Below are 10,613 nucleotides of genomic sequence, written 5' to 3'. Positions count from 1 at the left end.
TAGTAGTAGTAGTAGTAGTAGTAGTAGTAGTAGTAGTAGTAGTAGCAGCAGCAGCAGCAGCAGCAGCAGCAGCAGCAGTAGTAGTAGTAGTAGTAGTAGTAAGTTGTATATGAAATGTTGCGAAATCTATATCCTTTGGCGGTGTCGGGTTATTCTTGTCTTAATTAATATGTAAAACTAGAGATGTAGGCCCATTTGTACAAGTCTGCGGCTCAGTTTACCTGTTACCTTAGCACTGAAAAAAACAACAACAAAAAAAACCCCTAACAAATGAATGGTATTTCGATAGTTTCCGTATAGTTTCCGGACGTTTCCGAAAACAGAACTATTACGTCAACAGTTCGATGACGTCGATGTTTCAATATGATTATGGACGACAAGGTACGTACAGTACATTCTTCTGGTTTTAGCTTAAATTCAAAAATACAATATCGCTATTTGACGTCTATGAACATATTTAACATGTATAAGAAAATATGTTAATTATTTGGTATGCATTTATAATATATATTCAAGAATGTGTAGCTGTCAGAATTCAATATTTTCTACAGTCTGGATTATGGATATCACCAAGACAGGTCAGTGTATTTATTATTATATATTTTAGTGAAATTTCTTTTAAATATTTATTAGTGAAATAATAATGTGTATGCATAAGAGGCTCTGGCTCCCTATTATTTATTTATTTATTTATTTGTTTGTTTATATCTAAAGTCCGCCCTATCATTCTATAAATAGGCCTATGTTGTTTTTGTTTGTGGGTTTTTAAAAAAATAATAATTTCAGTTTTGTTTGACGTAAGAAGAAAAGGAAAAGTGTTTTGAAAAAGAAAAAAGACAACCCCCCCCCCCCCCCCCCCCCAAAACAACAACTATTTTTGTGTGCAATTTACAAAATCAATCGGCTCAGAAATAAATAACTTGTAGTAAATTTCATAGTATTTAAAATGGCGTCCCCCTTGGGACGGACTGTAGTAATTTAGCTTTTCTACAAGCTGCTGAGTCTTGTTTATTATTTTCAACATCACCCAACTACACAGATTCTGGTTACCACTAAGATATATCATGTACCCTGTTATTAATTATTGGCGGACCCCGCCCGTTTGAAGTAACCTTTATACCGGCCTCTGTGGCGTCGTGGTTAAGACATCGGACATAAGGCTCAGTTACTTGGTTCACAGCCAGGTACCGGATCCCACCCAGAGCGAGTTTTAATGACTCAATGGGTGGGAGCCATTGCACCCTCTTTTCTCTCACTAACTACTAATAACTTATCCACTGTCCTGAACAGATAGCCGAGGTGTGCGCCCAGGTAAGCGTACCGTATTTGGATGTAAGCACGAAAATAAGCTGAAATGAAAATAAATGACTTTTTTGAAAAACAAAATCATCCACAATATACTAGTACAGTATTAAATGCCGGGTGTTAGGGTCGCGTGTTAGAATTTAGAACATTCTAGACGATAAAAAAAACGTAGTCGGTTGATAAGATTCCGGTTTGTTCAGTGTCCGGGTTCGACAGGTTTCACTGTATACACTTTATAAAACATTCTGAAATACTACAAAACATTGTAAGAAGGTAGGATTACCGACAATGCTTTGTCAAGACAAGACAAGACAAGACAAGTCTTTAAGACAAGACTTTATTTACACTCAGCCAATGCAACACGACTGGTACATCAAAGGCCGTGGTATGTGCTATCTTGTTTATGGGATGTGCATACAAAAGATCACTTGCTGCTAATCGAAATGAGTAGCCCATGAACGTAGCCCTCAATATCTGTGTAATCCTTAACCATATGTTCAACGCCATATAACCGTAAATAAAATGTGTTGATTGCATCATTAAATAAAACATTTCCTTCCTTCCTTCCTTAAGGTAGTACTAAACCAAATAACTTCCAGCTGGGTCAAAGTTCGAGGTGCACCAAACTTTTGATAGAGAAGTGAACATCACAAGTCCTGTGATTGGTTATAAATGTGAGTGTGTTGGTTGTAAAAAATAATAGTTTCAACTGGGTAAAAAAAAGAAGCAATTTTATTTCATCTAGTACCAATGTGTCAAGTAGCCTTGTGCTTGAAACATGTAAAAAAAAAGTACTCGAATTTTGTGCGGAATTAGGGTAGTCATAGACGCTACCCGTTAACTCAGAAATGAGCAGCTTGACCCCCAATTTTTTCTGATTCGCTTTAAGTGTGAGGGGTGGTAGTATTTATATCCCTGGCATTTATATTGGTTGATACCTGCAGGTAGGAGTTTTAGCCACATATGTTACTATTGTCGTCTAGGGGATTTGATTTGGTAGGATACACCCTATAGCACATATTCAGTGCATAATAAAAAATATTATGATTTTGTCATTTTATTTAATTAAACTATACTGGTTGATTAATTAGCCATCACTGGACCATGCAAGTTCACAATGACCGTGACCGTGGCAATAATCTCTGTACATGGCTCTGAATGGAGTTTGAATCAAAGTTAGCACTGAAGAAAAGTAGGTTTTGGCCTATAATTCATACTGTAAAGATTTCAATAATTTCTTTTTACATGGTATTTGCCTTGCTATATACAACTGCTCTTAAATATGGTATTATATATAGGCAACCTGAACTAAGATTTTAATAGCAATTTATTTTTATATTAAAAATAGCATGTGCCAATAGTGGGTTAATGTCTTTAGTTTCCATTAACATTGTTAATTTTTTATGTATGAAATTCTGAAAACTCAAATTTGTAAAGAACTTGATTTTTATTGTCATTTTGACATATTTATAGGGTGCTAAGTTATATTTTAGACAAATTTGTAGTTGTATGCAAAATTTAAAGTAAATTTGAAGAAAAACTTTACCAAAAACATAATTAAGTTTGTTGTCACTATTGTGCCTTCTGTTCTTATTTGTACACAACAATAAGGTTGTTAAACATATACTTAGATCTCCAGATCATTTTTTTCTTTCTTAATAATCACTTAGTTAGCTCTCATGAAAAGCATTTTGAGTTTATACTAGATTCAGAACCAATTTTTTCAGATTTGATTATCTGCCTCGGATTAAGTTGATAATTTATTTTATTGTTAAAGCTGTATTACCTAATGTTACTAGCTAAATAAAATGCTGGATTACAGATTGTAGGAATACATCTAATATACATTAAGTCATTACTTCATACAGGTACAGTCATGTTTGTGTTTCCTTCCTCAGACAGTGTATTTTTTTAATACTGATATTTCTTTGATGTGCCTGTTAAGGTCTTCATAATCTAGGGGTCAATCAAGTGGATGTGTTTTAATGGAATTCTTTAAAGGGGTAGAGGTACTCTGACTATCTTTGTTGTCTCTACATATATACCTGAGTACACACACCCAACTGAAAATAAATATCTTCAGGAGTTTTATTTTAAAACATTTTGTTGTTTAATATGATATATTGCATTTGTACAAAATTATATGCAATATATATGCTTTTTGAGGTGTACATTATATTAGGTTGCACTGTAGAAACAACAGTTTCAGTGAGGTTGTCAGTTTATGTCAGAATACACCAGATCCTGGTTGTCATAAAGACACATAGCTGGACACTTTAAAAAAAATGTATGTTATCAGTATAGGTAGTACTAAACCAAATAGCTTCCGGCTGGGTCAAAGTTCGAGGTGCACCAAACTTTTGACAGAGAAGTGAACACCACAAGTCCTGTGATTGGTTATAAATGTGAGTGTGTTGGTTGTAAAAAATAATAGTTTCATCTGGGTAAAAAAAAGAAGCAATTTTATTTCATCTAGTACCAATGTGTCAAGTAGCCTTGTGCTTGAAACATGTATGGGGTACCTGTAAAAAAAAAAGTACTCGAATTTTGTGCGGAACTAGGGTAGTCATAGATGCTACCCGTTATCTCAGAAACGAGCAGCTTAACCCCCAATTTTTTCTGATTCACTTTAAGTGTAAGGGGTGGTAGTATTTATATCCGTGGCGTTTATGTCGGTTGATACGCTGCAGGTAGGAGTTTTAGCCACATATGATACTATTGTCGTCTATGGGATTTGATTTGGTAGGATACACCCTTAAGCACTTTTGCTGAAAGTAGTGTGTATGACTGATGTACAAAACTAACGGGAAAGACGGGGTCAGTTTAGTAGAGCGCTAGTCTGAGGTGCGTGGATCGGAGGATCAAACCTCCTCGGCGGAACCATTTTCTGATTGTCTTTTTTTCGCCCGTCCCAACCAGAGTTCCATGACTAGTATATCAAAGACCGTGGTATGTGTTGTCCTGTCTGTGGAAAAATGCATATAACATATTCATTGCTACAAATAAAATGTTTTTAGCGGGTTTTCTCTGAAGACTATAACGACAGAATTATCAAATGTTTAGCATCCAATAGCTGATGATGAATAAATCAGTGTGCACTAGTAGTAGGCTTAACAAAACAAGGCAACAGGGCCGTACCCTCCGGGGGCAGTTGCACCCCCCCCCCCCCCCCCCGAGAATCTCACTTTTGTTTATTTTTTACTGCAGAAAATAGCAAACACAGCTCAGGGTTTAATTTGTATAGTGTTTCATTTGTTTATAAAAAGTAAGTGCCCCCCCCCCCCGGATTTTGATCAGGGTACGGCCCTGGACACACGTTAAATAATGGAGAATTGAAATTGAAACTATAAAAATATATTAAAGAGAAACAGAAGTGTAAATGTACTTTTAAAAATAGTTTTGTTTGTTTGTTTGTTGTTATTTTTGTCATAGGATAGTTCCGATATCATCCTATGTCATAACTTTGTTACGTCATATCATCATGTAATTTTTTTTTCCATCTTAAAGCATATTACTATCTCACTAAATTTCGTTTTCGTTTTGTTTTCCACGCTTTATCCCAGTGAAGTTTTGTTGGACAAGTGTGCCAAACTGATAAATAATACGACCCTAAGAAGGCCAGCCGCGATGAAGAGGTGGTCAAATGTGGGGGTGGGGGTAGCGGCGTGCCGGTCAGGTTCCTCGCCTCGACTGGGTCCTAATAGATTAGTGTGCCTAACTGACACATTCTCAGACCCCGAAAGCCTGTAATCGAATGCTATGGTTTTGTCTGCTATATAGGTTAAATGAAGAAATGCCAATTAATTCATTAATGAAACATAACAGCTTTTGGTTGTCAGGAAAAGTGCAGGATAAATGATAGATGAATGGATGAATGGTAAATAACACCCCAACACGAAATATATATTGGCTACTGTGTGCCAAAGGTAGGTGAATGAATGAATGGATAAAATGTTTTACTCATACATAACGAAAAATATATTATTGGTCATTAATTATTATTACACACTTGTGAGTGAGTGAATGAATGCATGAATGAACGAGCGAGCGAGCGAGCGAATAAATGAATGAATGAACGAGTGAAGAAATGATTAAATGAGTGATCGAACGAGTGAATAAATGAATGAATGAGTGAATGAATGAATGAGTGAATGAATGAATGCATGAATGAATGAATGAATGAATGAATGGCCGAACGAATGAATGATCAAAATGATGATCAACATAAATATTGTATTTACGTATCACAAACATTTATGAAATTTCTTCAATAAAACCGTATTTTGAATACGTAAAACCGTTTTTCCCCGCCTCGTGTTCACACTTGCGATACTTTACGACTGGGCGCAACGACGGAATGGCTTCTTGAACAATAATTGAAGACGCGTGAGTCAGAGGTGGCCGTCGCTTACAATCCATCTGGCCGGCTCGCAAAGTTATCGCTCTCAGATCAGTCATTTTCCCCTTTCCAACGCACGTCTGCATGACCCCGGCCTCACGGAATCGGAAAATAATAATACTTCTATTACTTGTCTTATCAGAGTTTGTCATTTTCCAGAGATGGCAGTTTTAGAGTAGTTCATCATTGTTGAAAGTTTTCGAGTTGTCAAAATGTCTGAAGGAACTCTTCGGTTCTTAAATGCTGTCTGTCTGGTAGCTTTCTGTTTCTGTTAAAATAAATAATGTATATTAAATAAATAAAATAACACGAATAAATAAAATAATAAGAGTAAATAAAATAATAAGAATAAATAAATAAATAAATAATTTCTACTATTAAATTAAATTATTTAGTTGTAACTTTTGGGGTATATAGCTGAAGGTATAATGCTTAAATAACAAAAGGAGAAGTTAATAAATAATTTTGGTGAGAATAATGAAGCAGGCGACTTTGAGATGGCACCTTTAAAAATGGCAGTAAACTCGGGATTTGTGTTTTTAACATGCACGTGCACGTATATTTAAAAAAAAAAAGGGAAAGCAGATTTTTTTCTTCTTTCTTTAACAACACTACTAGAGCACGGTGATTTATTAATCATCCGCTATTGGAAATATAGTTTTAGAGGAACCCCGCTATAGTTTCCCCATTAGCAGCGATGTACTTTTTATGTGCACTTTCCCACGGATAGGACTGCACATACCACGGCCACTGATATGCTAAGTCGTGGGGCACTGGTTGAAAATTCAATCATAGAACGGTTCAATCATAGAAGTGGGCTCGATACTATGACCAAACACGTCAGACGAGTGTTAAACCGGCTGAGCTAGATTTCGCCACAACCCCTACCCCCTCCCCCCCCCCCCCCGCAAAAAAGAAAAAAAAAGAAAGAAAAAAAAGAAAAGAAAAAAGAAAGACCAAAAAACAAAGATAATTATAAGCTATGTACATCCGCTCTCATGAAATCAACACATAAGGAAAGCGAACACTTGTTGGTTTTCTTTTTAACTCGCAGCAAATGATTTCAATTTCTGCGAGGCGCGTGGTATTCAAACAATACCGCTGCGAGCCACTTCTGGTCGGCAACCCGTGCCCCGCACAATAAGGAGGAAACACCGCGACGGAAGGCGGGCTCCGAATCGCGACATCGCTATGTCGGCCACTTCCGTCAAGACAGGAACCCACATCGTGCTCGGCCGTGAGTCTGGTCGTGTGTAATAAACGAAACATGTCCCCCGCCGGTGATTTCACATTCTGGGTCGTTCCCTAGCGAATCTGCTCCAGGGACTGTATACTTGTCCCCATGGTGATGTGTTTTCCACTTTACAGACTTTTATTTATACATGCGCATGTTTTTATTTATAAGCTATAGACGTTGTGTTTTTTTGTTTTTTTGCTCCAAATTTAAGTTCATAAATTTGTTGTTTTATCTGACCGTCAGTTGAATTGTTGTCATCCGTTTGGCCTTATGGTAATTAAAATGTGTTTTGTTTAACGACAGCACTAGAGCACATTGATTTAATAATCAGTGGCTATCGGATGCCAAACATTTGGTAATTATGTCATATAGTCTTAGAGAGGAAACATTTATCCATTAGTAGCAAGGAATCTTTATATATACCATCCCACAGACAGGATAGCACATATGACGGGCCTTTCATATACCAGTCGTGGCGCACTGGAATTAATTTATTTGTTTATGTGTGTATATATATATATATATATATATATATATATATATATATAATTATATTTGTTTATTTTTTATTATTTTTTTGTTGCTGAGCGAAAAGTATTTACAGGAAATCAATACATGAGTATGTAGCATTATTTGCATGTTTAAAGTCGGTCATGTATTTGCGACATGTATTAGCACTAAGATCACCATGTAGTTATGCACTTAAAGTGATCTTAGCCTTGTTGAATAACGTTTTGGAAAATAATGATATGTACACCGAAACACACCGAAACACACCGAAACACACCAAAATACACTGAAACACACCGAAATACACCGAAATACCCAGACCAGTATATTATTTCAAGGTATTAATTGTAAGTAAAAATGCTGTAAGGCATATATATATATATAATAATAATAATAATACTCGATATAATTACTAGTATTTATTATGTACCAGAACTAAAAACAGCCATATATTTAATTGTAAATGTGAGCGTCGTACATCGGGATATAATAACATGATTATTTTGACTTCACCAGCACTAACTCAATCCATATTTAATCGTATACGGACTCGGATTTCAATAGACTGCGCGTATCTTCCTTTTTCCCGGCGCGTGGAAGCGCACGCCACTGGGACCTAACGGTTTGTTAATCTGGAGGGCGAAATTCCTCGGAGACCCCGGGTATGAATGGACCCCGCCACGGTTACCCGAGCCCTTGGCGTTACGGTTACTTTCCCGCGAAGAAGTGTTTATTACTTATTGATGCTCTTCTCCGTCGGCATACAAATACGAAAGACAAAAGATGAATAAATGCAAAAATCAGACTCTACTTAAGTTAATTTGTCATTTAGTTTAATGCATGCACGTAGAAAACGTCGTGTTGTAGCTGAGGTGGTGGCAGAAAGGTATCTGCCATTTATGCACTCACTCGTTTACTCGCTCGCTCACTCACTCACTCTTTCACTCACTCACTCACTCACTCAATCAGTCAATCACTCAATCACTCACCCACTCACATTCATTCATCCATTCATTCATTCATTCGTTCATTCGTTAATTAATTTATTCGTTCATTTTATTTCCGTACATACAGTATACTGTACGAATAATACAATTATATTATTGTAATAATGCATTTTTTTCTTCTTTAAAAAAAATTTAAATCTATTTTTTAAACACAACGACGTATTTTTCACTATTAAAGTCTTTTTTTTTATAATTTAAATTAAAAGTACTTTCATTTTATCATTTAGAATATTCATTTTCGTACACATAAAGTGGTTCTGGTATCCAGCTTTTTGCAACCCCCCAATTTTTTTGTTTATATACTTGAAAATCGCACGTTCCTCCGAGACGGAATGCTTATCGAGACAAGCTCTTGTATATTTTTGGACGGTATTTCCCCGTTTAATCATCACAGAGTTTATCTTACCTCTGTTATAACCGTATCCAAATGTGTTGCAGGTTTGTAAATTAACTAAACATAATGTCCACTTTTACCGGATGAAACTAAGAGGATCTTTGCACACACACAACCGCTCCCCCCACCCCCCCAAAACCCCACCCCACCAAAAAACCCAAACCAAACAACAACAACAACAAAAACCCAACACACACACACACACACACACACACACACACACACACACACAAACAAACCCCACAAAACCCTCCCCAACCCAAAACAGTCGCATTACATTAAAAATATGTTTTTGTGTATCCGTGAGAATAAACTACATGTGCTGAATGAAAGAAAAAACCCCATCTGACATGTCAACTCCAAATATTGGAGACGGGGCAAAAAAAGAAAAGAAAAAAAAGCCTTCGTTTATTAAAAGATAGCCCGATGTAAATGAAGGTAGGCTGTTTCAACACACACGTATCAAAGTCAACAGACCAGCTATCTATAGTGGGTGTCCAAACAGGACTAAAACAATAAAATCGTGTATTTTTACGCTGACCAGTGGATAACTGCCATGGGAGGTTTTTTGGTATCCAGTTTCAATCATGTTGTTACAAATGTGCAGAGTAGTTGTTCTCGTGAGAATATATGTACACTGTAAACATATTTCAGTCAACACAACACATGCAACACGAGTCAATATTGTAGCGCTGGTAAAAGAACATTTTAACGTGTATGATTTGTCGTTTGTGATAGGGAGTCTGGGGTCTTTCTTTCTTTTTGTGACACCCAATAGCCGATGTGTATTTTCGTGATGGAGTGTCGTTAAACATTCATTCATTCATTCATTCATTCATTCATTCTTTCTTTCTTTCTTTCTTACTTTGTTTCTTCTTTTTTTCTTCTTACTTTCTATATTAGAACATTGATTTTTAATTTATGTACTTATTTATTTCATTGGTTGATTGTTTATTTCCATACTTACTTATTTTACTTATAATTACTTATAATTACTTATAATTCATTATTTTTTCCCATCAGGTATTTATTGGTTACTTAGTATATTAGTTTATCTACATATACACCAAGACAAACCATTCCTTTTAACAGAATATTCACTCGCAATATAATATAAAATATTTCATTTTATTTCTTCATTTGGTGGACTACGTTGTTTCCATTATGTATTATTAGAACTAAAAACTTCTTTGTTTTCTTTGTTTCTTTGTTATTTTATTTTAATTTAATTTTATTTCATTTCATTTATTTATTCTTTTTTTAATTAATTTTTTTAATTATTTTAAAATTTGGAAGGCGGCAACGGGGAACTTTTAAAAGTCTTTCAAAATATCAAATCCAAATATTGCTTGTACCATAGGAAAATAAACACTGGCGATTAAAAGAAAAAACAAACAGTAGTTAATATTTATCCTTATTATAACTCTCTCTCTCTCTCTCTCTGTCTCTGTCTCTCTCTGTCTGTCTGTCTCTCTGTCTGTCTCTCTCTCTCTCTCTCTCTCTCTCTCTCTCTCTCTCTCTCTCTCTCTCTCTCTCTCTCTCTCTCTCTCTCTCTCTCTCTCTCTCTCTGTCTCTGTCTCTCTATACACTCTCTTTACCCTCTACTCTGTCTGTCTGTCTGTCTTTCTGTCTCTCTCCCTCTTTATTTTTCTCTTTCTGTATGCATCTTATGTTCGACGATCTGTTTTGGAAACCAGAACAAACTGGAATTAAAACCAGTTTACAAATATAATAACATGGACGGCACCCTTGGTCTGGAAA

The 10,613-nt window shown here is 35.8% G+C and overlaps 1 long non-coding RNA gene across 1 annotated transcript in view; it reads left to right on the top strand.

The window, feature by feature from the left end:
• The first annotated feature begins 362 nt into the window (after window positions 1–362).
• LOC121384456 overlaps window positions 363–10,613 on the top strand; it is a 46,524-nt gene continuing 36,273 nt past the window's right edge. The window contains exon 1 of the long non-coding RNA XR_005959390.1: window positions 363–578. This is a non-coding gene — a long non-coding RNA (uncharacterized LOC121384456). The remainder of the gene's footprint in view (window positions 579–10,613) is intronic.

This window comes from Gigantopelta aegis, chromosome 10, assembly GCF_016097555.1.
Source record: "Gigantopelta aegis isolate Gae_Host chromosome 10, Gae_host_genome, whole genome shotgun sequence".
In the NCBI taxonomy this organism is placed as follows: domain Eukaryota; kingdom Metazoa; phylum Mollusca; class Gastropoda; order Neomphalida; family Peltospiridae; genus Gigantopelta; species Gigantopelta aegis.
Note: the sequence above shows the minus strand (reverse complement) of the source record. Positions and strands in the feature narration are given on the sequence as shown.